Below are 22696 nucleotides of genomic sequence, written 5' to 3'. Positions count from 1 at the left end.
CAAATTTACCCACTTAATTTGCAAACTGATGTCCTTCTTGGCTTTTGAAAATGGCTGGACCTTTGAACTAACCAGCTTTATGGCAGCTAATGTTGTAAAATAAAGGTGGGGGGGACGGCATGGCTTCCTTACCTCCGACTCTCCAGCCCTTGACACAAGGCCTCAGGAATGTGTTGCACTAGACAGCTCTCGCCCTGCCTAAGAGGGAACATTGGATAAGAAAGGACCGGCTACATTCTCAAATAGGAATCTTGGGACAGACTTCCATTCCAAGGCTCATAGTCTTATCTGAAGTCCTCTCCCATCACACTGCACTGAAACAAGGCTCAAGCCTTTACACCTGGAGTATTGTGTGCAGTTTTGGTGTCCTTATCTGAGGAAGGATGTTCTTCATATAGAGGGAATACAGCAAAGGTTTACGAGGCTGATTCCTGGGATGGTAGGTCTGTCAAATGAGGAGGGTCAAAGTCAGTTAGCATTATATTTACTGGAGTTTAGAAGAGTGAGAGGGAATATCATAGAAACTTATAAAATTCTAATAGGATTAGACGGGGGTAGATTCAGAAAGAATGTTTCCAATGGTGGGGGAGTCCAGAACTAGGGGGTCATAGTTTGAGGATAAGGAGTAAACCTTTTAAAACAGAGGTGAGGAGAAATTTCTTCACCCAGAGGGTGGTGAATGTGTGTAATTCACTACCACAGAGTGTAGTTGATTGTCTGATTTCAAGAAGAAATTAATATAGCTCTTGGGGCTAAAGGGATCATGGTGGCACAGTGGATAGCATTGCTGCCTCACAGCGCCAGGGAGCCAGATTCGATTCCTGGCTTAGATCACTGTCTGTGTGGAGTTTGCACATTCTCCCCGTGTCTGCGTGGGTTTCCTCTGGGTGCTCCAGTTTCCTCCCACAGTCTGAAAGACATGCTCGTTAATTGCATTGACCCGAACAGGCGCCGGAGTGTAGCGACTAGGGCAATTTTCCAATAACTGCATTGCAGTGTTAATGTAAGCCTTACTTGTGAGTAATAAATAAATAACTAATTTATAAACTTTAGGATCAAGGGATATGGGAGGAAGTGGGGGATCAGGATATTGAATTTGATGATCAGCCATGATCATAATGAATGGCGGAGCAGGCTCGAGTGGGCCGAATGGCCTACTCCTATTTCTAGTTTCTATGTTTCTATGCCTCTGCTGTAGAATTTGAACTCAACCTTTTGAACCTGACCTCTGACTGCTACCAACTGATGCACAGCTAACCCCTATATCAGTCGCAAATAAAAGCAGAAAGCGCTGGATGAGCTCAACAAGTCTGGCAGCATCTGTGGAGAGAGAAACTGAGTTAATGTTTCAAGTTTGTTTGACTGATCTTCGGAGCTGAAGAGGAGTAGAAATATGATGGATTAGATAGTTTGTGGGAGGGAGGATGTTGAGAAGGTGGAATTGAATTGAAGGTCAGGAATAGGTTGGAGCTAAAACCAAAAGTGAAAATACTGGAAAATCTCAACAGGTCTGGCAGTATCTGTAAGGAGAGAAAGGAGCTGACGTTTCGAGTCCAGGTGACCCTTTGTCGAGCTTTGATAAAGCATCTGGACTCGAAACGTCAGCTCTTTTCTCTCCTTGCAGATGCTGCCAGACCTGCTGAGATTTTCCAGCATTTTGTCTTTTGGTTTCAGATTCCAACATCCGCAGTAATTTGCTTTTATCCTAGATTGGAGCTAAGGAGGGATTGGCAAAGATGTCATGGATACAAGACAAAGAGAATGTTCATCAGTTCTCATGTGGAAAGGCCGAGAGCATGTAGGGGACCGGAGGGAAGGGTCAGGGTAGAGAGAGAGAGAGCTGGGGCTGGGTAAGGGTATCTGATGAATGGGGGGAGCACTCCTGCCGTGTTGCAATAGTAATGCCCCAGTAGTAAATCCTTGCCTCCTGTAATGTGTATGCGCCACAGCATGAATTTGTAGTCTACACACAGCGCTAACTGCAAGGTACCTTGTTGCATTTTATGTTGTTACATGGCTAGACTGTTATTGTTAGAATGGTTATTATAAACCCTTGGGGTCGAATTTTATATACTGATTAATGCTAATGAAGTGATTCAAAGAATTGTGGTGAGTGAGTTTAATAAGAAGCAGCAGTCAAATACTGAGTGCACAGGGTGGAGTTGAAATAAATTTGCAGCAATTTCCGAAGGGCAATGGTATTATTTACAGCGAGGTGCAGGAAAATGTACTGCAGGAATTGTAATTTATCTTCCCGTAGTCTAGATACCATAACTAGGAATATGAGTTCAGTTAAATGCTTTATTTAAAGCAAGAATTCAGACAGCATGCCCTATTAATGCTATGACCACAGCACGCTTAAGCAAATAATAAAGGACAATTTCTGGTATAATATTGCAGAGCTGCACTCTCCTTACAGTAGAACCACAATCTCAATATCTACATTATTCTTTAATATTTTTTGAGCTCAGTTCAATTGCCGAGAACATCACTGAGAACATTTTTTGATTAATCTCAATATTTTATTCCCCTTTTCAGCTGATATTGACAGAATTGGTCCGCTGTAACTTTCTGCAAGTGAGGAATTTTCTTTCTTGTGATGAGAGTGTTCATTGGTGAGGTCAACATTTGTTGCCCGTCCCTATTTTTTTTAACAAATACTTTATTGATAAAATAACCAAAAGAAACATTACAGGTGGAATTTTACGAGATTGATTCTAAGGCTGGAATTTTACCACCTTGCCCGCCCCAGAATCGGAAATCTCCATTGGCCTCGGGCAGGATTTTATGATGTCGCCCGAGAGAGGTTGTAAAGTTCCGCCCTAAGTGTCCAGGCAGTGTGAAATTGGGAGAGTTCCCGATCCGTTTTTTTGGGCGAGTTTTCATGCCCAATCTTACGCACTTAGTCATTGAGAAAATGGTGTAGATGGTTTCTCGCTGCTGCAGGCAGTGGGCTGGGCTTAATTCATCAGTCAGCCTGTAGAGGGAGCTACTGTGCACGTGCAGACCTCTGATTCTACACATGCTCACTAGCAACTGCAGGGGTCTGACAGAGAGAGAGCTGTCAGGCCCCTGCTATTGCAGGCACCCTCAACACATCCCCCGCCCCCCGTCCACCCCAATCGCGGGGGCCACGGCCAATCACAAGCACCACAATGCATGGGTATCTGGCCCCCGCTGCTCCCACTCTGTTGTCCAGATCGATCGCACCCCCCTCCCCCAATCCAATCCCATTGCAGAGTGGCAGCAGGCCTTCCCTCCCCCTTCAGACCCCACCCTCTTCAGGCCCCTCCCCCATTGGCTCCACCCCCAGCACTGCCCTTGGAATGACCACGTGGAGTGGAAAACATGTTTGGATGTTGGGTGGAGGTGAAACGTTCCTGCCCAATAATCAGTGCTGGAGTAGCACTGATTCCCTTTAACTAACGGATTTCCCAAGGCTGGAAGGTCTCACATAACAACTACTATGTAAAGTTAAAGCACATCGGATTGTATTTAATGTCTTGAGATAGACAGGAAGCTGGCTAGCAGATAGGAAGCAAAGAATTGGCATAAATGGGTCTTTTTCTGATTGGCAGGCAGTGACTAGTGAGGTTTCGCAGGGATCTGGGCTCGGAACCCACATGTTTACATTATATATTAATGATCTGGAAGAGGGAACTAAAGGTATTACCTCCACATTTGCAGGTGATACAAAGTTGGGTGGGAGGGTGAGCTGGAAGGAGGATGCAGAAATGCTTCAGCGTGATGTAGACAGGCTGCGTGGGTGGACATATGCTTGGCAAACGCAGTATAATGTGGATAAATGTGAGGTTATCCATTTTGGCAGCAATAATAGGAAGACAGGTTATTACATAAATGGGTGTAAATTGAGCGGGATGGATACTCAGCGAGACCTTGGTGTCCTCGTGTATCAGTTGAACAAGTAAGTAAGCGCACAGGTACAGCAGGCAGTAACGAACGCAAATGGTATGTTGGCCTTCACAGCGAGAGGATTTGAGTATAGGGATAGGGATGTTTTGCTGCAGTTTTATAGGTTGTTGGTGAGGTCACACCTGGAGTATTGTAATTTTGGTGTCCTTATCTGAAGAAAGATGTCCTTGCTATAGAGGGAGCACAGCGAAGGTTTACCAGGCTGATTCCTGGGATGGCAGATCTGTCATTTGAGGAGACATTAAGTCGGTTAGGATTATATTCATTGAAGTTTAGAAGAGTGAGAGGGAATCTCACAGAAACTTATAAAATTCTAACAGGATTGGACAGGGTAGATTCAGAAAGAATGTTCCCGATGGTGGGGGAGTCCAGAACTAGAGGTCATAGTTTGAGGATAAGGGGTAAACCTTTTAGAACTGAGGTGAGGAGAAATTTCTTCACCCAGAGGGTGGTGAATGTGTGGAATTCACTATCACAGAAAGTAATTGAGGCCAGAACGTCTGATTTCAAGAAGAGATTAGATATAGCTCTTGGGGCTATAGGGAGCAAAGGATAGGGGAGGAAGAGGGACGATCAGGATATTGAATTTGATGATCAGCCATGATCATAATGAATGGTGGAGCAGGATCAAAGGGCCGAATGGCCTATTCCTGTTTCTAGTTTCTATGTTTCTATGGAAGAGAGCTCGGCCTTGTTAAAATATTTAAGTGAGTAGCCCAGTAACCGAACAAATTTGACTGAAGCTTTTGAGGAGGTGACCAGGTGTGTAGATGAGATTAGTACAGTTGTTGTAGTTGATATGGATTTCAGCAAAACCTTTGACAAGGTCCCACATGGGAGACTTGTAAAGAAGATAAATGCACATTGAATACAGGGTAATTTGATAAAGCAGCTTTAAAATTGGCTCAGTTGGTGGAGACAGAGGATGATGACAGAAGACTGTTTTAGTGACTGGAAGCCACTGTTCAGTGGTGTACCACAGGGATCTGTGCTGGGACCCCGATTATTCATCATTTATGTAAACGACATAGATGATTATGTGGGGGGTAGAATTAGTAAGTTTGCGGATGACATAAAGATTGGTTGGCTGGTTAACACTGAGGCTGAGTGTCTTGGGGTACAAGAAGATATAGATGGGATGGTCAAATGGGTGGATAAGTGGCAGATGGAATTTAACCCTGAAAAGTGTGAGGTGATGCACTTTGGAAGGAATAATTTGACAAGGAAGTACTCAATGAACGGCATGACACTGGGAAGATCTATGGAACAAAGGGACCATCGATCTCTGAAGACAGAAGGACATATCAGTAGGGTGGTGAAAAAGACATATGGGACACTTGCATGTGTCAATTGAGGCATAGATTACAAAAGCAGGGAAGTCATGTTGGAGTTGTATAGAACTTTGGTGAGGCCACAGCTGAAGTAATCTGTGCAGTTCTGGTTGGCACATTATCAGAAGGATGTGATTGCACTGGACGGGGTACAAAGGAGATTCACCAGGATGCTGTCTGGGATGGAACATTTAAGTTATGAAGAAAGGTTGGGTAGGCGTGGGATGTTTTCATTGGAACAGAGAAGACTGAGGGATGACCTGATCGAGTTGTACAAGATTATGAGGGGCATGGACAGGCTGCATAAGGAGCAGCTGTTCCCCTTAGTTGGAGGGTCTGTCACAAGTGGGCATAGGTTCAAGGTGAGGGGCAGGAGGTTTAGGGGGATGTGAGGAAAAGCTCTTTTACTCAGAGGGTGGTGAAGGTCTGAAATGTGGTCCCAGGAGGGTGGTAGAGACGGATTGCCTCACATCTTTTAAAAATTACCTGGATGAGCACTTGGCACGCCATAACATTCAAGCCTATGGGCCAAGTGATACTAGTAAATAGGATTAGGTGGGAGTTCAGGGGTTTCTAATGTGTCGGTGCTGACTCAATGGGCCGAAGGGCCTCTTCTGCACTGTATGATTCTATGAACTGCCGAAAGTGGATTGGTCACTCTCCAGTAAACCGGACTGAACGCCCTCGGGTTCAGGTTAGCATTTCTAAAGTTTAAACAGCCCACTGAAATCAGACGTGGGGATCACAGTCCATGCAAGCAACGTGTTAAATTGGCACTGTCTGCTTTTCTAAATGATTGCTGTGTGCAGCCAGCACTGCTCATACTGTTCATCAATACCCACATCAGCAGGGGGCCCGATACCATGAGTGGCTAACATGGTCTGATAGAAGCCTGCCCTTCTTAAAGTGGAGGCGCATTGTGGCTGCAAGAAGCAGTGGGAGGTTTTTCCATTGTGGGCAGCAGACGTACAAAGAAGTAAATCATATCACCTCAGGTTTCACAGATTTAGCAGGTAACCTTTCAACCCTGACTGTCGCGACAAATTGTTCGGAAAAGCTCACCATCTTTCCAGGCCATCTCTCAAGAATGTCGTCACTGCTAATTCACCATGACAGGACAAAGTGTTATTGTGGACAAAACCCCCCTCCCAGTGGTGAGATATTTCCTTCTGAGCCCCAGATACCCAACTTGATTATCATCTCAGATGTGTCCAAGTCATTCTAAGCTCTTTTTGTCCAAACCCTGCCTCAGACATGCTCTGGTGATCTCATTTCACAATGTGGCCAAAAAAAAAATCAAAGTCAACAGACATGAATCACACATCCCTGACTTCCAACAACAGCTAAACAATACATTGCATCCTACTGTATTAAATCTAAAGCCTCCAGAGAATGAATAACTTCAACCCTTCCATGACTTTTGGCAGCAATCAAAATCGAACAGCTATCCATCAGTAAAAGGAAACTGAAAATTTTATTGAGGTGAGAAGTTCACAGGTGGTGTCAAGGTCACTGAGTTCATCTTCTTGGCCTTCAAAATGGTACACCGAACAACTGCGCCACTGGACTCTTCCATTGCCCTATTCTCTGCAGCTGCATCACCCACATTCCAACCATATCAATCAGGACCTAACCCTAAAATTCCAATATTTTTACCTGAGGGGTGGCAAGGTGGCACAGTGGTTAGCATTGCTGCTTCACAGCGCCAGGAACCCAGGTTCGATTCCCTGCTTGGGTCACCGTGTGTGCAGAGTCTGCATCTTCTCCCCGTGTCTGCATGGGTTTCCTCCAGGTGCTCCGCTTTCCTCCCACAGACTAAAAGATGTGCTGGTTAGGTCCCTCTGTGTATCCAAACAGGCACCAGAGTGTAGCGACTAGGGGATTTTCACAGTAACTTCATTGCAGTGTTATTGCAAGCCTATTTGTGTCACTAATAAATAAACTTTAAAACTCATACCCACTTTTACAAGCCTCACACCTACGGCTCTCAATTCATAATGTGGAGATACCGGTGTTGAACTGGGGTAAACACAGTAAGAAGTCTCACAACACCAGGTTAAAGTCCAACAGGTTTATTTGGTAGCAAAAGCACTAGCTTTCGGAGCGCTGCTCATTATTTTGTAAATTGAGTTTGTGTCTTTACATGCCCTGTTTGTGAACAGAACTCCCACTTACCTGACGAAGGAGCAGCGCTCCGAAAGCTAGTGGCTTTTGCTACCAAATAAACCTGTTGGACTTTAACCTGGTGTTGTTAAACTTCTTACTGTGTTTACCCCAGTCCAACGCCGGCATCTCCACATCATGTCTCCCAACACTGCCAGTGTCAGTGCTCTTGCCTTTAGCTGGCCAGCCCAGGCTGATGACACACATGCTGCTGAAAGGAAGGGGGTGGGTCGGGGGGGAGCAAGTGTTGGACATTATGTCGAAAAAATGAATTTAAAACTCAAGTATATGTTTATTATCTCTGCTGTTTACTAAAAGGGGTTTGAAAATCTTCAGTTCAGTCTGTGAGAGACGAACTGCCAGCTGCAAAGAGGCACCCCCAGGGCAGAATCAGCCAGGGGCTAGTTCCCAGGCAGGACTTTGCAGGTGTTAGATCTCAAGGCCTGTAAAAACACAAGTAGGCTTACATTAATTAACACTGCAAAGACATTACTGTGAAAATCCTCTAGTTACCACGCTCCGGTGTCTGTTCGGATACACTGAGGCAGAATTGGCCACTGCACCCAACCAGCATGTCTTTCGGACTGTGGGAGGAAACTGGAGCACCCGGAGGAAACCCACGCAGACACAGGGAGAATGACCCAAGCCGGGAATCGAACCCAGTCCCTGGTGCTGTGAGGCAGTAGTGCTAACCACTGTGCCGTCATGCCAACCAATGTGGGGTAGTCCATCATCTACTCTGGCAGCCAAATCGTCTAGAGATAACTTAGGGAGGCAATGCTGTAGAATTCATTAAACACTGGGAAAACTGGGCAAGGGAGAGTAATTGTGTTTTTTCAATGTCACCATGCTTTATTTCTGGATGGTGTGATGTTCGTGCAGGATACTCATGTCAGCTTGAGGTCAGGTCCTTTTAAGAGCAGCCATAGGACAGCAAGTCCTGCCGAGCTGTGCTACAACCATAGAGCAATGGTGCCCATCCCACACTCTGCCCACCCCACACTCTGCCCATCCCACACTCTGCCCATCCCACACTCTGCCCATCCCACACTCTGCCCAACCCACACTCTGCCCAACCCACACTCTGCCCATCCCACACTCTGCCCATCCCACACTCTGCCCATCCCACACTCTGCCCAACCCACACTCTGCCCATCCCACACTCTGCCCATCCCACACTCTGCCCATCCCACACTCTGCCCAACCTACACTCTGCCCAACCCACACTCTGCCCATCCTACACTCTGCCCATCCCACACTCTGCCCATCCCACACTCTGCCCAACCCACACTCTGCCCATCCCACACTCTGCCCATCCCACACTCTGCCCATCTCACACTCTGCCCATCCTGCACTGTGCCTGCCCTGCACGGTGTCATGTGTTGAGGTAAATCCTTTGTCGATCCATGGTACTCTCCTGCCTGCTCAATCACTCAGGCTCTCTGATGGCACCTTGCTGTCTCCGTCTGTTCCAGTCGATTGAGAATGAATTGGCTCGTGTTGATGAAACGTTCCACAGTAATTGATGCCCACAAGCCAGAAACAAGTTATGTTTAAAAACCAATTGTAACCGGGAGAAAATCAGAATAGATAACACGTACAAGCCCTTACACTGATTGGATATTATAATCAAGTAGACGTGCACATGTTGTAATTGGTCAATTGTATTCACACTTTAGGCATGATGTAAACCGAATTGATAATTGTGAGTTGATATTCATAAACTCCTGTGCAAATATATTTCTTTTGATTGGATACGTTGATTTCTTGTGTTGTAGGGAAAAATCCCTTGCACCAGTGCATTCAAGGAGGTCGAGTCGCAAGGCAAGGTTCAAAGCGTTTTTCTTTATTGTACAATTACTGGGATCCCAGGGAGACCCCCGTAGCCAGCTTAGAAACAGTGGCTTGGCCACGTTGATCTCAGCAGTTACACATTTGCTCTGGATATTTATAGGAATCCAAATTCGAGCGGGAACATTTGCTCATACATTTTTACAATACCTAAAAAGTGTCCTATCTGGTCAGGAAGTTCCCTGGGAGACTTGTCAATTTGCATCTGTATGGTGTGTGTCCGTGTTAATGGGACTGTCTGTTCTTGCCCCAGTGTTTTAATGTGTTTCCCATTATCCTCTCGATGTGTCCCCTTATCTAAATCGACCTCTGATGTTTTGTGTCTGTATTCTATGCTTGCGAGATTAGGTGTTAATGTCATTTTGTCCTGCTGTGTGTAGGGGGATTTAATCTAATCTTTTATTCTTTTAATCCAGGTTTATTAAGTTTCTTTGCCTGCCTTGGCCATTTTATTCCCATAATATTTTATTTAGAGTACAGTTATGCCATATATCCCACTAAGAAGTTTAACAACACCAGGTTAAAAGGGACTTTAACCTGGTGTTGTTAAACTTCTTACTGTGTTTACCCCAGTCCAACGCCGGCATCTCCACATCATATATCCCACTGCCAGGCCTTGACTCGCAGATATCCTGACCTTCTGGCCAAGGGCCATTTTAAAATGCAGCTTCGTGCTGTTGCCGGGCAGAATAAGGATCTTTCGTCGGCTTTGAAATTAAAGGTCTCTCAGCTGTGCAGAGGGGGATTTAAACGAATGTCCATTCGGGTGTTCCCCTCTGCATTGTGGGCACGTTATGAATGGTGCCAATCAGTCCAATAAATGAATATGTTTAATGGGGTGAATATTGATGAGATAATAAAAATATGGCTTTGGAAAATGGCCCACTTCAGTGATGTAAACCGAATTGATAATTGTGAGTTGATATTCATAAACTCCTGTGCAAATATATTTCTTTTGATTGGATACGTTGATTTCTTGTAACTTGATCTTAACTATAACGGCCTGTACCATTCTTGAATCAGCGTTCTCCCTGGTGAACCATTAGTTGGTGCACTGGGACGAGCTTGTACTATTGTTTGTAATAAAGGCCTTATCTGAAACGCCAAGGGTCTCTGTCTGGTTTTCTCAAGAGTGAGAGCGTGAAGTACACTTTGGCTGAAAAGCTGTGTTTTTCTCCCTAACAGTGCAAGATGTAGCTCGGTCTTTTTGGACAAGAATTGCTTGTTCCAAAACTACTTGCAGTCTCCCTCACTAATGGTCAGCAGCCTTCCATCAACCATGCTGGAACCACTGGGGTTGCACGGTGCAGGACAACCATAATGGGGCGAATGACCTCCTTCTGCACTGTGAGGTTTCTATGATTCTATGAACTGGCCAAGATGGACATATGACAAGCACTAGGGCAGCACGGTAGCTCAGTGGCAGTCACACGGCCGTCATAGCTCCAGGGACCTGGGTTCGAATCCCGGCTCAGGTAACTGTCTGTGTGGAGTTTGCACATTCTCCCTGTGTCTGCGTGGGTTTCCTCTGGGTGCTCCGGTTTCCTCCCACAGTCCAAAGATGTGCGGGCTAGGTTGATTGGCCATTCTAAATTGCTCCTTCGTGTCCCGGGATGCATAGGTTAGAGGGATTAGTGGGTAAATATGTAGGGACATGGGGATAAGGTCTGGGTGGGATTGTGGTTGGTGTAGACTCGAGGGCCGAATGGCCTCTTTCTGCACTGCAGGATTCTAAGCACTAAGTGAATTCACAAAGTGGATTTATTGACTTTTGTAAGCAATATGTGTTGTGTATTCATGTTATTTCTAGTTGTTTCCTCACTAGTAGCTTTGCAGTGAAACGGGGCACTTTAAGAGACTGATCACATGACATCACTGACGATGCCATCGGCCATTGGCGGGGCCAAACGTGCAGTCTATCTTAGCAGCCTGTCATGTTAACATCCTTTCAATAAAGCTCATTGTCTGTTCGAACCTCCGAGGTCTGCAAACTATCTCTGAAAACCACTATGTAGAAAACTGGCGACCAGGTGTTTGGACCACACTTGTAGCCACTCCAAAAGAAAACAAAAGGGGAAAAAGTCTGACAGCATCGTAGACACCTGACAGAAGAATAAATAATTGGAATCATCGCCACGCGGAAGCCAGCGACCATGGTTTCCAAACAGCAGCCGCGGCAGTGAGAGGCACTGAAAAATAATCAAAGATTCTGGAGAACACAGCTTCGGAACGAAGACTGCCACGTGCTCTGCCTGGAAAGATCTGTAACAGTATCGGGAGCACCGGGAGTGACAAGTACTCGGCAACAACAAACTTAGAGCTGTTGGTGTTGCAAAACAAAAAGGGAAACAGGCTGATTTCAGGTGCACCTTGTTTTGGGGAGTAAGGAAGCAGTGTAGTGCTAAAGATTATGTGGCATATCATGCTCACACAGGCCCTTTAAATAGTAGAAATGACCTGAGTTTCTTGCACCATAGGACTGTTCAATAAGAATCACAGAGTGATGGAGTTCACATACAGAGAGGTTTGACTATTTTGTCCAAGCGAATAAGTAGCGGTAATTATAGTAGTCCCAAACCTTCCTGACCAAAATGGGAAGGAAAGCATTTAACCTCACGTGAAGTCTGATACAACTTGAAAAGCCAGGCGCAAAAATCTCCGATGAAATCATGGAAATATTTCAGGGCTATTATTCACTTAAAACTTTAGTCATCGCAGAAAGGTTTAGGTCTCATTAGCATAGTCAGCAAGAAGGCGAATCAATCATACAGTTTGTAGCTACCTTGAGGAGATTAACTGAACACTGTTAAATTGGGGATGTTTTGAATGACACCATTAGAGATAGGGTAGTCTGTGGCTTAAGGAGTGAGGCTATTCAAAAGTGATTGTTAACAGAAAGCAACGTAACACTAAAGAAAGTTTTGGAAGTTGCTGTATCCGTGGAATTAGCAGCCAAAGAAGCTCAACAGTTGAGTTTGAGCACAAGAAATCATAAGATGTTGGCTGAAAACCAAACAGAGACACAGACTCGCAATCACCGTCAGTGGGCACCTTGCAAGGGCACCTTGCAACAGATTGTTGTTGCAAAGACATCATGTGCAGGAATTGTGGCAAAAAGGGCTACATTGAATGTGCCTGTTGGAAAAAGAAACAAGTTCCAGGGTCAGAATTTTTAAAAGCTGAACGCATCAAATGGAAAACCGAATCAGGGAAAAATATCCACATGGTATGAAAAGGGCATGAAAAAGGACTCAAGGTCACAGTCTGAAGATAGACAGTCAATTAAACATACTGGCTGTTACTGGTGCAACAAACCGATACTGGGTCACTCCTTCACTGGACAGACAGCAGCTGAATATGGAGGTAGGCACTGGAGCTGCAGTTTCATTGGTACCAGGAGCTGTTTACCATGAAAAGCTTCAGCATATTGCCTGACTGTGTAAAATTTTCAGCAGATTCGGTTACCCTGAACAACCTGTGAGCGATAATGGGCCACATTTCATTTTGTAAGAATTCAAACTATTTAACAGAGAATGGGATTTAATACATTTGATCTGATCCTTCTCATCCTACCACAGATGGGTTGGCAGAACACTCTGTACAGACGATGAAACATTTGTTGAAAGTAACTAGGGAGTAAGGTTCATTATCTAAAGATTGAGCCAAATTCTGCTGATGTACAGGAATACTGCACACCCAACAACCCAAATCTCTGCGGTGATGCTTATTATGGTTAAACTTCAACGAAGCACAGTGATTGATTTGCTTGAAACCACCCAATCTTTGAGAAAGGTCAGATTATTATAACAAGAAAACATGGCAAAACATCATGTTTATCATCAGGGTCAAGAGGTTTTGGTAAGGAACTATACCACAACTGAAAAGCAGATACCTGCCACAATCTTGGCATGGATAGGACCGGTCTCCTACACTGTACAAACACAAGACGATGCAATATGGGGAAGACATGTAGTTAGCACTGCTACCAGGGACCCAGCGCCAGGGACCCAGGTTCGATTCCTGGTTTGGGTCACTGTCTACGTAGAGTTTGCACTTTCTCCCCGTGTCTGCGTGGGTTCCCTCTGGGTGCTCCGGTTTCCTCCCACAGTCTAAAGATATGCGGGTTAGGTTGATAGACCATGCTAAATTAACCCTAGTTTCAGGGGGATTAGCAGGATGAATATTGGGGTGACGGGGATAGGACCGAGGTGGGATTGTTGTCGGTGCAGGCTCAATGATGATGAGGGGGGTAGATAGAGTGAACGTTCAAAGACTATTTCCTCGGGTGAATGGAGCGGTAACTAGGGGGCATAACTATAGGGTTCATGGTGGGAGATATAGGAAGGATGTCCGAGGTAGGTTTTTTACTCAGAGAGTGGTTGGGGTGTGGAATGGACTGCCTGCAGGGATAGTGGAGTCAGAAACTTTAGGAACATTTAAGAAGCTATTGGATAGGCACATGGAGTACTTCTGGATGATAGGGAGAAAATAGCTTGATCTGGGTTTCAGACAAAGCTCGGCACAACATCGTGGGCCGAAGGGCCTGTTCTGTGCTGTACTGTTCTATGTTCGATGTTCTAATGGGCCGAATGGCATCCTTCTATACTGTAGGGATTCTATGATTCTATTCTATGGTCAACTTTTGGCAACAAGAAGGAATCTGCCACAGACCGAACTGACAGAGAGTCCACATCAAGCTGTGCCAAGAGATGACCTGGGCTCGCGTGAGAACATGACACGACTCGAACTAATTGGGGAAGACGGGTAACCCAGTTGAGGACACTCCAACACTGACTCAACATTACGTCAACTCCGGTTAAGTCAACAAAGGACAACATTCAAACCAAACCAAAGACATCAGAGATTGCAGTAAACACTAAAAAGCAGACACCTGAGTTTCGCCGACAACCACACAGAGGCCACTGAAACATCAGGCCTATTGGCTGTTCATTAACTGTTCATATGGCTAATTTTGATTGTTGATGTTTTACTGTTTTTGGTGTTAGGAATCTTTGATTTAAAGGTGGAATAAAAGTGTTGTGTATTCATGTTACTCCCAGTGTCTCCTTACTAGCAGCTTTTGCAGTGGCACAGGGGCACTTTAAGAGACCGGTCATATGATGTCACTGATGACATCATCAGTCATTTGTGCGGACAGCCTTTTACAGCCCAGCTCGAGTGAGACCAGCAACTCTAGCCCGAGATCAACGGACGTTTCCATTGCCCGCCCCTCGCCCACTCTGATTCCGTGGCGGACAAGGCGGTAGAATTCCAGCATCTATCTCAGCAGCCTGTAGTGTTAACATCCTTTCAATGAAGCTATTTATTTGCTTAAACCGCCTGCAGCCTATCTTTCAAAACCACCACAGTATGGAATTTCAACTGTCCCGGGCATAGTGTAGAACTTCAAAGGGACATACACAAGGTGATCGAATGGTGGATGATTGGCAGATGAAGTTCAATGCAGAAAAATGTGAAGTAATCCACTTTTGTAGGAGGAACATAGAGAGACAATATAAAATAAAGGGTACAATTTGAAAGGGGGTGCAGGAGCAGAGAGACCAAGGTGTATATGACCATAAATTACTGAAGATGCAGGACAGATTGAGAAAGCGGTAAATAAAGCAGACAGTATCCTGGGGTGTAGAGTACAAGAGTAAGGAGGTTATGTTGAATTTGTATCAGTCACTAGTTCAGCCTCAGCTGGAGTATTTTATGCCGTTCTGGGCACCACACTTTAGGAAGGATGTGAAGGCATTGGAGAGAGTGCAGAGAAGATTCATAGAAATAGTTCTAGGGATGAGGAACTTCAGCTATGAAGATAGATTGGAGAAGTTTGGACTGATTTCATTGAATAGAACAGAATCCCTACAGTGCAGAAGGAGGCCATTCGGCCCATCGAATCTGCACCAAATCTCCAACAGAGCATCTTACCAAAACCTTGCCCTTGTCCAATTCCCGCAACCTCACTTATTTACCCTGCTAATCCCCCTAACATCTTGGGACACTAAGGGGTAATTTAGCATGGCCAATCCACCTAGCCTGCACATCTTTGGACTGTGAGAAGAAACCAGAGCACTCTGAGGAAACCCACGCAAACACGGGGAGAACATGCAAACGTCACACAGATAGTCACCCAAGGATTAGAATTGAACCTGGGTTGCTGGCACTGTGAGACAGCAATGCCAGCAGGGCGTCACGGTGGCACAATGGTTAGCTCTGCTGCCTCACAATGCCAGGGACCCTCAATTCAATTCCCAGTTTCGGTCACTGTCTGTGCGGAGTCTGCACGTTCTCCCCGTGTCTGCGTGGGTTTCCTCCAGGTGCTCCAATTTCCTCGCACAGTCCGAAAGACGTGCTGGTTAGGTGCATTGGCCATGCTAAATTCTCCCTTGATGTACCTGAACAGGCGCTTAAGGGATTTTCACAGTAACTTTATTGCAGTGTTAATGTTAGCTTACTTGTGGCACCAATAAGTAAACTTTAAACTTTAGCCACTGTGCCACCGTGCTGCCCTTGGAGAAAAGAAGGCTGAGTGGAGATTTGGTAGAGATATTCAAAATCATAAGGGTTATGGACAACAGTTGATAAGGGGAAACTGTTCCTGCTCAAGAAAGGATCAAGAACAAAACAGCACAGATTTAAAGTATTTCTCGAAGAAGTAAAAGTGATATCAGAAGAAACTTTTTAATGTAGCTAGGTTTGGAATGCACTGCCTGAGACCGTGGTGGAGACAGGTTCAACTGAAGCATTCAAAAGGGAATTGAACTTTTACCTGATAGGGGAAAATGTGTAGGGTTACGGGGAGAAGGTGGAGGAATGGAACGAGTTGAGTTGTCCGTTCAGTTCAGACACAATGGGCCAAATGGCCTCCTTCTGCACTATAAGAATTCCATGGGCAGGATTTTCTGGCCACGCTCACCCCAAGACCGGAAAATCCCATCCAAGGTCAACGGACTTTGCATGCCCCATGTCCGGCCCGCTACAATTCCCATCGCAGGTGGGATGGGAACATTCCGCCCGATGATTGTGTGGAATAACTTCTTGTGTCTTGCCAATAAGGAAAATTCTGAAACTTGCAGAGTGTATTCTCCTGTGTCTTTTCCTTGCAGGCGAACAGTGAAAGGATTCTGTGCTGCGAATATCTCTGTTCTATTGTGATGGAAATAACCAGTCATTTGTCTGCTCAAATCAGCACGAGTAATATATTTATAAACACATAAGAAATCAGAAATGGAGTCTGTTTCATCAGTTCATGTAGTCTTTAATCAATGGTGCGTAAATCTATTCATTGGAAATTTCAATAAGTATAATGTTTGAGGTTAAATTGCAGAAAGAAGAAATAGAATAAAGGCTCGGAATTAATTCAAAGGGATGCCTGAGAATTTAATGAGAACTCTGGGGTAAAGGGGTGAACTTTTACCTGCATATAAAGGCCACTGGAATTTGTCATGTTGGGATAATATAATTCTTATTTCCATTGCAATGTGCTAAGAACCATCCCACACATCGCCGCGATATGATGAGCTTCCATTAGCCTCAATAAAGGTAAATCACAGCAAGATAAAATTGTTTAAACTGTAATTCAAAATCATGAGGGGTCTGGACAAAGGAGATAGGGAAAAATTGTTCCCATTGCTGGAAGAACTGAAAACAAGAGGGCAAGGATTTAAGGTTCTGTAATTGGCAAAAGAAGCAAAGGAGACGTGTTAAAATCATTTAGACGCAACAAGTGATCAGGGATGGACTGCCTGAGAGTATGATGGAGGTGGGCTCAATCGAAGCAAACCAGAGGCAATTAGATTATTATCTGAACAGGAAGAATGTGCAGGCTTATGGGGAGAAGGTAAGGGGCAGTGGCACTAGGTGAATTGTCCCTTTGGTGAACCAGTACAGACAGTGATGGGCTGAATGGCCTCCTTTTATACCGTAATCACATTGTGATCATGCAGCTGAAGGGACTGGGTAATGCTAATGTCATTAAATCCACAGTGGGACAGTGGTTAGCACTGCTGCCCCAGGGGCCCTGATTCAAATCTGGCCTCAGTCACTATGTAGAGTTTGCACTTTCTCCCCGTGTCTGCACGTGATAACTTCTGGATTCTAGATTTGAACTAAGATTATGGGCGGGCTTTTCCGGCCCTTCCCACCGGCAGGATCTTCTGGTGCCCCACTCATGGTGGGTTCCTGTGGTGAACCATCGTTGGTTCCCACTGTGGGGTTGTTCTAATGTTGTTGTTGGGCTAGGGTGTTCACACTGTGGGATTGTTCTAATGTTGTTGTTGGGCTAGGGTGGGATTAATACACCTGTGGTTGTTACTGTTGTGGCACATCCCAGTCGGGCTCCGCCTCCTGGGAGAGGTATAAGACCCCCTGCTCAGGCGGGACCTCGTCAGTCTGGGATGGTGTACTTACGTTCTAGTAGTTCCATTGTTAGGCAATAAAAGCCTTCAGTTACCGAAGCCTCGTGTCTTGAGTTCAATTGACGTGCATCAATTTTATTGCCTAACACTAAGCTCTCGACGGAAAGGAGAGTATGGAACAAATCTTAAAGCCAAAGCGTCTGACGCTGGATCCACGTGCGGTGGGCGCCTCTAACACCTTCGACCACTGGCTGAAGTGTTTTGAGGACTACCTGGCAGCCTCCGCAGCGGTCATCACAGATGATGACAGACTCTGGGTCCTCCATGCGAGGGTAAGCGACACTGTCTACCTCGCGATCCGTGCGGCCACCACTTACCCGAGGGCCCTCGAGCTTTTAAAAAAGCGCTACACGAAACCTCCCAATGAGATCCACGCTCGTTACCTCCTCGCTACACGACGTCGGCAGTCGGGCGAAACCATGGAGGATTATGCCAATGAGCTCTTGCAGCTTGCCAGGGGCTGCGACTGCAAAGCTGTGTCGGCTGAGCAGTATATGTATGACCTCGCCCGAGATGCATTTGTGGCAGGGGTAGGGTCTTCGTACATCCGTCTCAAGCTGCTAGAAAAGGGGAATCTCAACCTGACCCAAGCTATGGAAATGGCTGAAATGCTTGAGGCGGCTTCGAAGAGCTTGGTCCTGTATCCGGAGGACCACGTGGAGACAACGTGGCAGGAGCTGTCACAAATCCCTCCTCGCCCCATGGGCTCGAAGTGCAGTGTTATGGCGTGCTCCCATGTAGACCCGACGACGGCGGCAGCCCCATGCGGCCCGCGGTGCTACTTCTGCGGAATGGCCAAGCATCCACGACAAAAGTGTCCTGCTAAAGCGGTGGTCTGTAATCAATGCGGTAAAAAGGGGCACTACGCGAAGGTGTGCAGATCAAAGCCAAAGAACGGCAGTGCAGCCTGTGACCCTTCAGAACGGGGATCATCACCATCGACGTCGAAGTACCCACGGGGTTCATCCACGTGCGAGTCCAGGACGACGCCATTGTGGTCGACGGAGTCGGAGGAGGATGACCACCGGGAGTCGCTATGTTTGGCGCCCTCAACCATGTGCGATTCATGGGGGCGGCCATTTTGGTCGACGACGACCAGGAGCGACCAGCAGGGGTCCTCAGCATCGACCTCAGCTGCCTGCAGTGACGTTCAAGGGCCAACAGTGGCGTCGATCACCCTGAACCAGGCTAAGCACCACAGGCTTGACTGTTCAATGATGGACATAGAGGTAAATGGTCGTGCAATTTATTGTCTGTTTGACAGCGGGAGCACTGAGAGCTTTATTCACCCTGACACTGTAAAGAGGTGTGGACTCCAGATTCAACCTGCCAAACAGACAATCTCTATGGCATCACGGTCCCGGTCTGTCCCTGTTCAAGGACGTTGTGTGGTAACTCTGAAAGTGCAGGGCACAATTTACGAGCGATTCAGGCTCCTTGTGTTGCCGCATCTTTGCGCACCAATTCTCCTCGGACTAAACTTTATGGTCCACATGAAGAGTGTGATCCTACAGTACGGTGGGCCACTCCCTTCGCTGACAGTAGGGGAACAGCTGCAGTCTCCAAATTGTCCAAAGCGCCCCGCATGCAATCTTTCTACATTAAAGATCACCACACCCTCTTTATTCAAGAATCTGGTACCAGGCTGTAAGCCCATCGCTACTAAAAGTAGGCATTACAGCGCTGAAGATCGGATCTTCATCAGATCTGAGGTTCAGCGGCTCCTCAAAGAAGGGATCATACAGCCCAGTGTTAGTCCGTGGAGAGCACAGGTTGTGGTGGTTAAGAGCGGGAACAAACCCCGGATGGTCATTGATTACAGTCAGACCATTAATCGATATACGCAGCTGGATGCGTATCCTCTCCCGCGCATATCTGATATGGTCAATCAGATTGCGCAGTACCGGGTGTTCTCCACCATAGACCTTAAGTCCGCCTACCACCAACTCCCCATCCGCCCAGAGGACCGACACTACACGGCTTTTGAGGCGGATGGTCATCTGTATCAGTTTCTTAGGGTTCCATTTGGTGTCACCAATGGGGTCTCGGTCTTCCAGCGTGCTATGGACCGAATGGTGGACCAGAACGGGCTGCGGGCTACCTTCCCGTACCTGGATAATGTCACCATCTGCGGCCGTGATCAGCAGGACCATGACACAAATCTCCAGAACTTTTTACGCACTGCATCTCGCCTGAATTTGACCTACAACAGGGAGAAGTGTGTATTCCGTACGCGCCGGTTAGCCATCCTGGGATACGTAGTGGAAAACGGGGTCATTGGCCCTGATCCCGACCGTATGCGCCCCCTTGCTGAACTTTCTTTGCCCGCTAGCGCAAAAGCACTGAGGAGATGCCTAGGCTTCTTCTCCTATTATGCGCAGTGGGTCCCCAACTACGCGGACAAAGCCCGTCCGCTTATTAAGTCCACGACTTTTCCACTCACGCCAGAGGCCCAATTGGCCTTCAAGGCATTGAAACACGACGTTGCGAAAGCCACGATGCACGCGGTAGACGAATCCATCCCTTTTCAGGTGGAAAGCGATGCATCTGATTTCGCCCTGGCCGCCACACTAAACCAGGCAGGCAGGCCCGTCGCGTTTTTTTCCCGCACCCTCCAAGGTCCCGAAATTCGGCATTCAGCAGTGGAAAAGGAGGCCCAGGCCATTGTGGAGGCCGTCAGACACTGGCGCCATTACCTGGCGGGGAAGCAGTTCACCCTGATCACGGACCAGCGGTCCGTGGCGTTCATGTTCAATAACACGCAGAGGGGCAAGATCAAGAATGACAAGATCTTGCGGTGGAGAATTGAGCTCTCCACCTATAACTACGATATTATGTATCGTCCAGGGAAACTCAATGAGCCCTCGGATGCCCTCTCGCACGGAACATGCGCTACTATGCAGGAGGATCGCTTGAACGCCCTCCATAATGACCTGTGCCATCCTGGGGTCACTCGGCTCTACCACTTTATCAAAGCCCGCAACCTGCCTTACTCGGTGGAGGACGTCAGGTCAGTGACAAGGAGCTGTCGGATTTGCGCGGAATGCAAACCGCACTCTTACCGACCTGACCGGGCACATTTGGTCAAGGCCACTCGCCCCTACGAGAGGCTGAGTGTGGATTTTAAGGGCCCCCTTCCCTCAACAGATCGGAACGTGTACTTTCTGAACATAATAGACGAGTACTCCCGGTTCCCGTTTGTTGTCCCCTGCGCGGACATGTCGACTGCCACGGTGATCAAGGCATTCCGTGATCTTTTTACCCTGTTCGGGTACCCCAGCTATATACATGGCGACAGGGGCTCGTCGTTCATGAGTAATGACTTGAGGCAATTCCTGCTCTCATACGGGATTGCCTCTAGTAGGACCACGAGTTACAACCCTAGGGGCAATGGACAGGTGGAAAGAGAGAATGCTACAGTCTGGAAGGCTGTCCTATTGGCGCTGAAGTCCAAAGGCCTTCCAGTCTCCCATTGGCAGGAGGTCCTCCCAAATGCGCTTCACTCTATTCGCTCCCTGCTGTGTACGGCAACCAATGCTACTCCCCACGAGAGGATGTTCTCATTCCCTCGGAAGTCGTCCTTGGGGATATCTTTACCAGCCTGGTTGACGTACCCAGGACCCGTCCTTCTGCGGCGACATGTAAGGGCCCGCAAGTCCGACCCCTTGGTCGAACAGGTCCACCTCCTCCACGCCAACCCTCAGTATGCCTATGTGGCATATCCTGACGGGCGAGAGGACACAGTCTCGATCCGAGACCTGGCGCCCGCAGGGGACGTAGCAACTCCTGTCGCTCCCATACCCCCAGTGACGAATCCCTTATCCCTTATTTCTTCCCCGGACGTGGCGCGGTCAGCACCGGGACCAGTGCTTAACAGTTATACTCCAATGTACAGCTTGCCTGAGACCCGGAGATCGGCGCCATCGCAGAATGTACCGGGATCCCCTGCACTACCGCTTCATCAGGGGTCAACCGGCCCGTGAGTCCGCGAGAGGACAGCCGGACGCTGTTTTGGAGAGAACGCTACCACAAGCACCTACTCCGGTGTCACCGCCGGTATTGAGGAGGTCACAACGACGGTGCGGTCCTCCAGACCGTCTGGACTTATAATCTGTTGACTTTTTTTAGTCTGTTTTCGCACCCCGCCGGCCTTTGTTCTCAAAGGAGGGGTGAATGTGGTGAACCATCGTTGGTTCCCACTGTGGGGTTGTTCTAATGTTGTTGTTGGGCTAGGGTGGGATTAATACACCTGTGGTTGTTACTGTTGTGGCACATCCCAGTCGGGCTCCGCCTCCTGGGAGAGGTATAAGACCCCCTGCTCGGGCGGGACCTCGTCAGTCTGGGATGGTGTACTTACGTTCTAGTAGTTCCATTGTTAGGCAATAAAAGCCTTCAGTTACCGAAGCCTCGTGTCTTGAGTTCAATTGACGTGCATCAGTTCCCCAGCGATGGAGCGGGCCTGCTGTACAAACACCATCGATGAAACACCCACCAGGTTTGATGGGGATGAGGGGAGTGGAGGGTGGAACTGGGCAGGGGTGAATCCCATCTTTTCATAATCCTTAACATTGTACTTTGCCACTTAAAGTGTATTGCATGTTTTCAGTTCTTTAATGAATTTGTAAATAAATTAGTAAAATATGACATCTCATGTAATATTCTGTACACAAGGACCCCACGCACCCCGGACATACTCTCTTCCGCCTTCTTCCGTTGGGAGAAGATACAAAGTCTGAGATCACGTACCAACTGACTTAGAGCAGCACGATGGCACAGTGGTTAGCACTGCTGCCTCACAGCACTAGGGACCGGAGTTTAATTCCAGCCTTGGGTCACTGTCTGTGTGGAGTTTACATATTCTCCTTGTTTCCGCATAGGTTTCCTCCGGGTGCTCTGGTTTTTTCCCATAGCCAAAGATGTGCGGGTTACGTTGATTGCCAATGCTAAATTGACCCTAGTGTCAGGGGATTAACAGGGTGGGGTTACGGGAATAGG

The sequence above is a fragment of the Mustelus asterias genome, chromosome 9 (genome assembly GCF_964213995.1).
Source record: "Mustelus asterias chromosome 9, sMusAst1.hap1.1, whole genome shotgun sequence".
Lineage (NCBI taxonomy): Eukaryota > Metazoa > Chordata > Chondrichthyes > Carcharhiniformes > Triakidae > Mustelus > Mustelus asterias.
The sequence above is the reverse complement of the archived record's forward strand: the minus strand, read 5'-3'. Positions refer to the sequence as shown.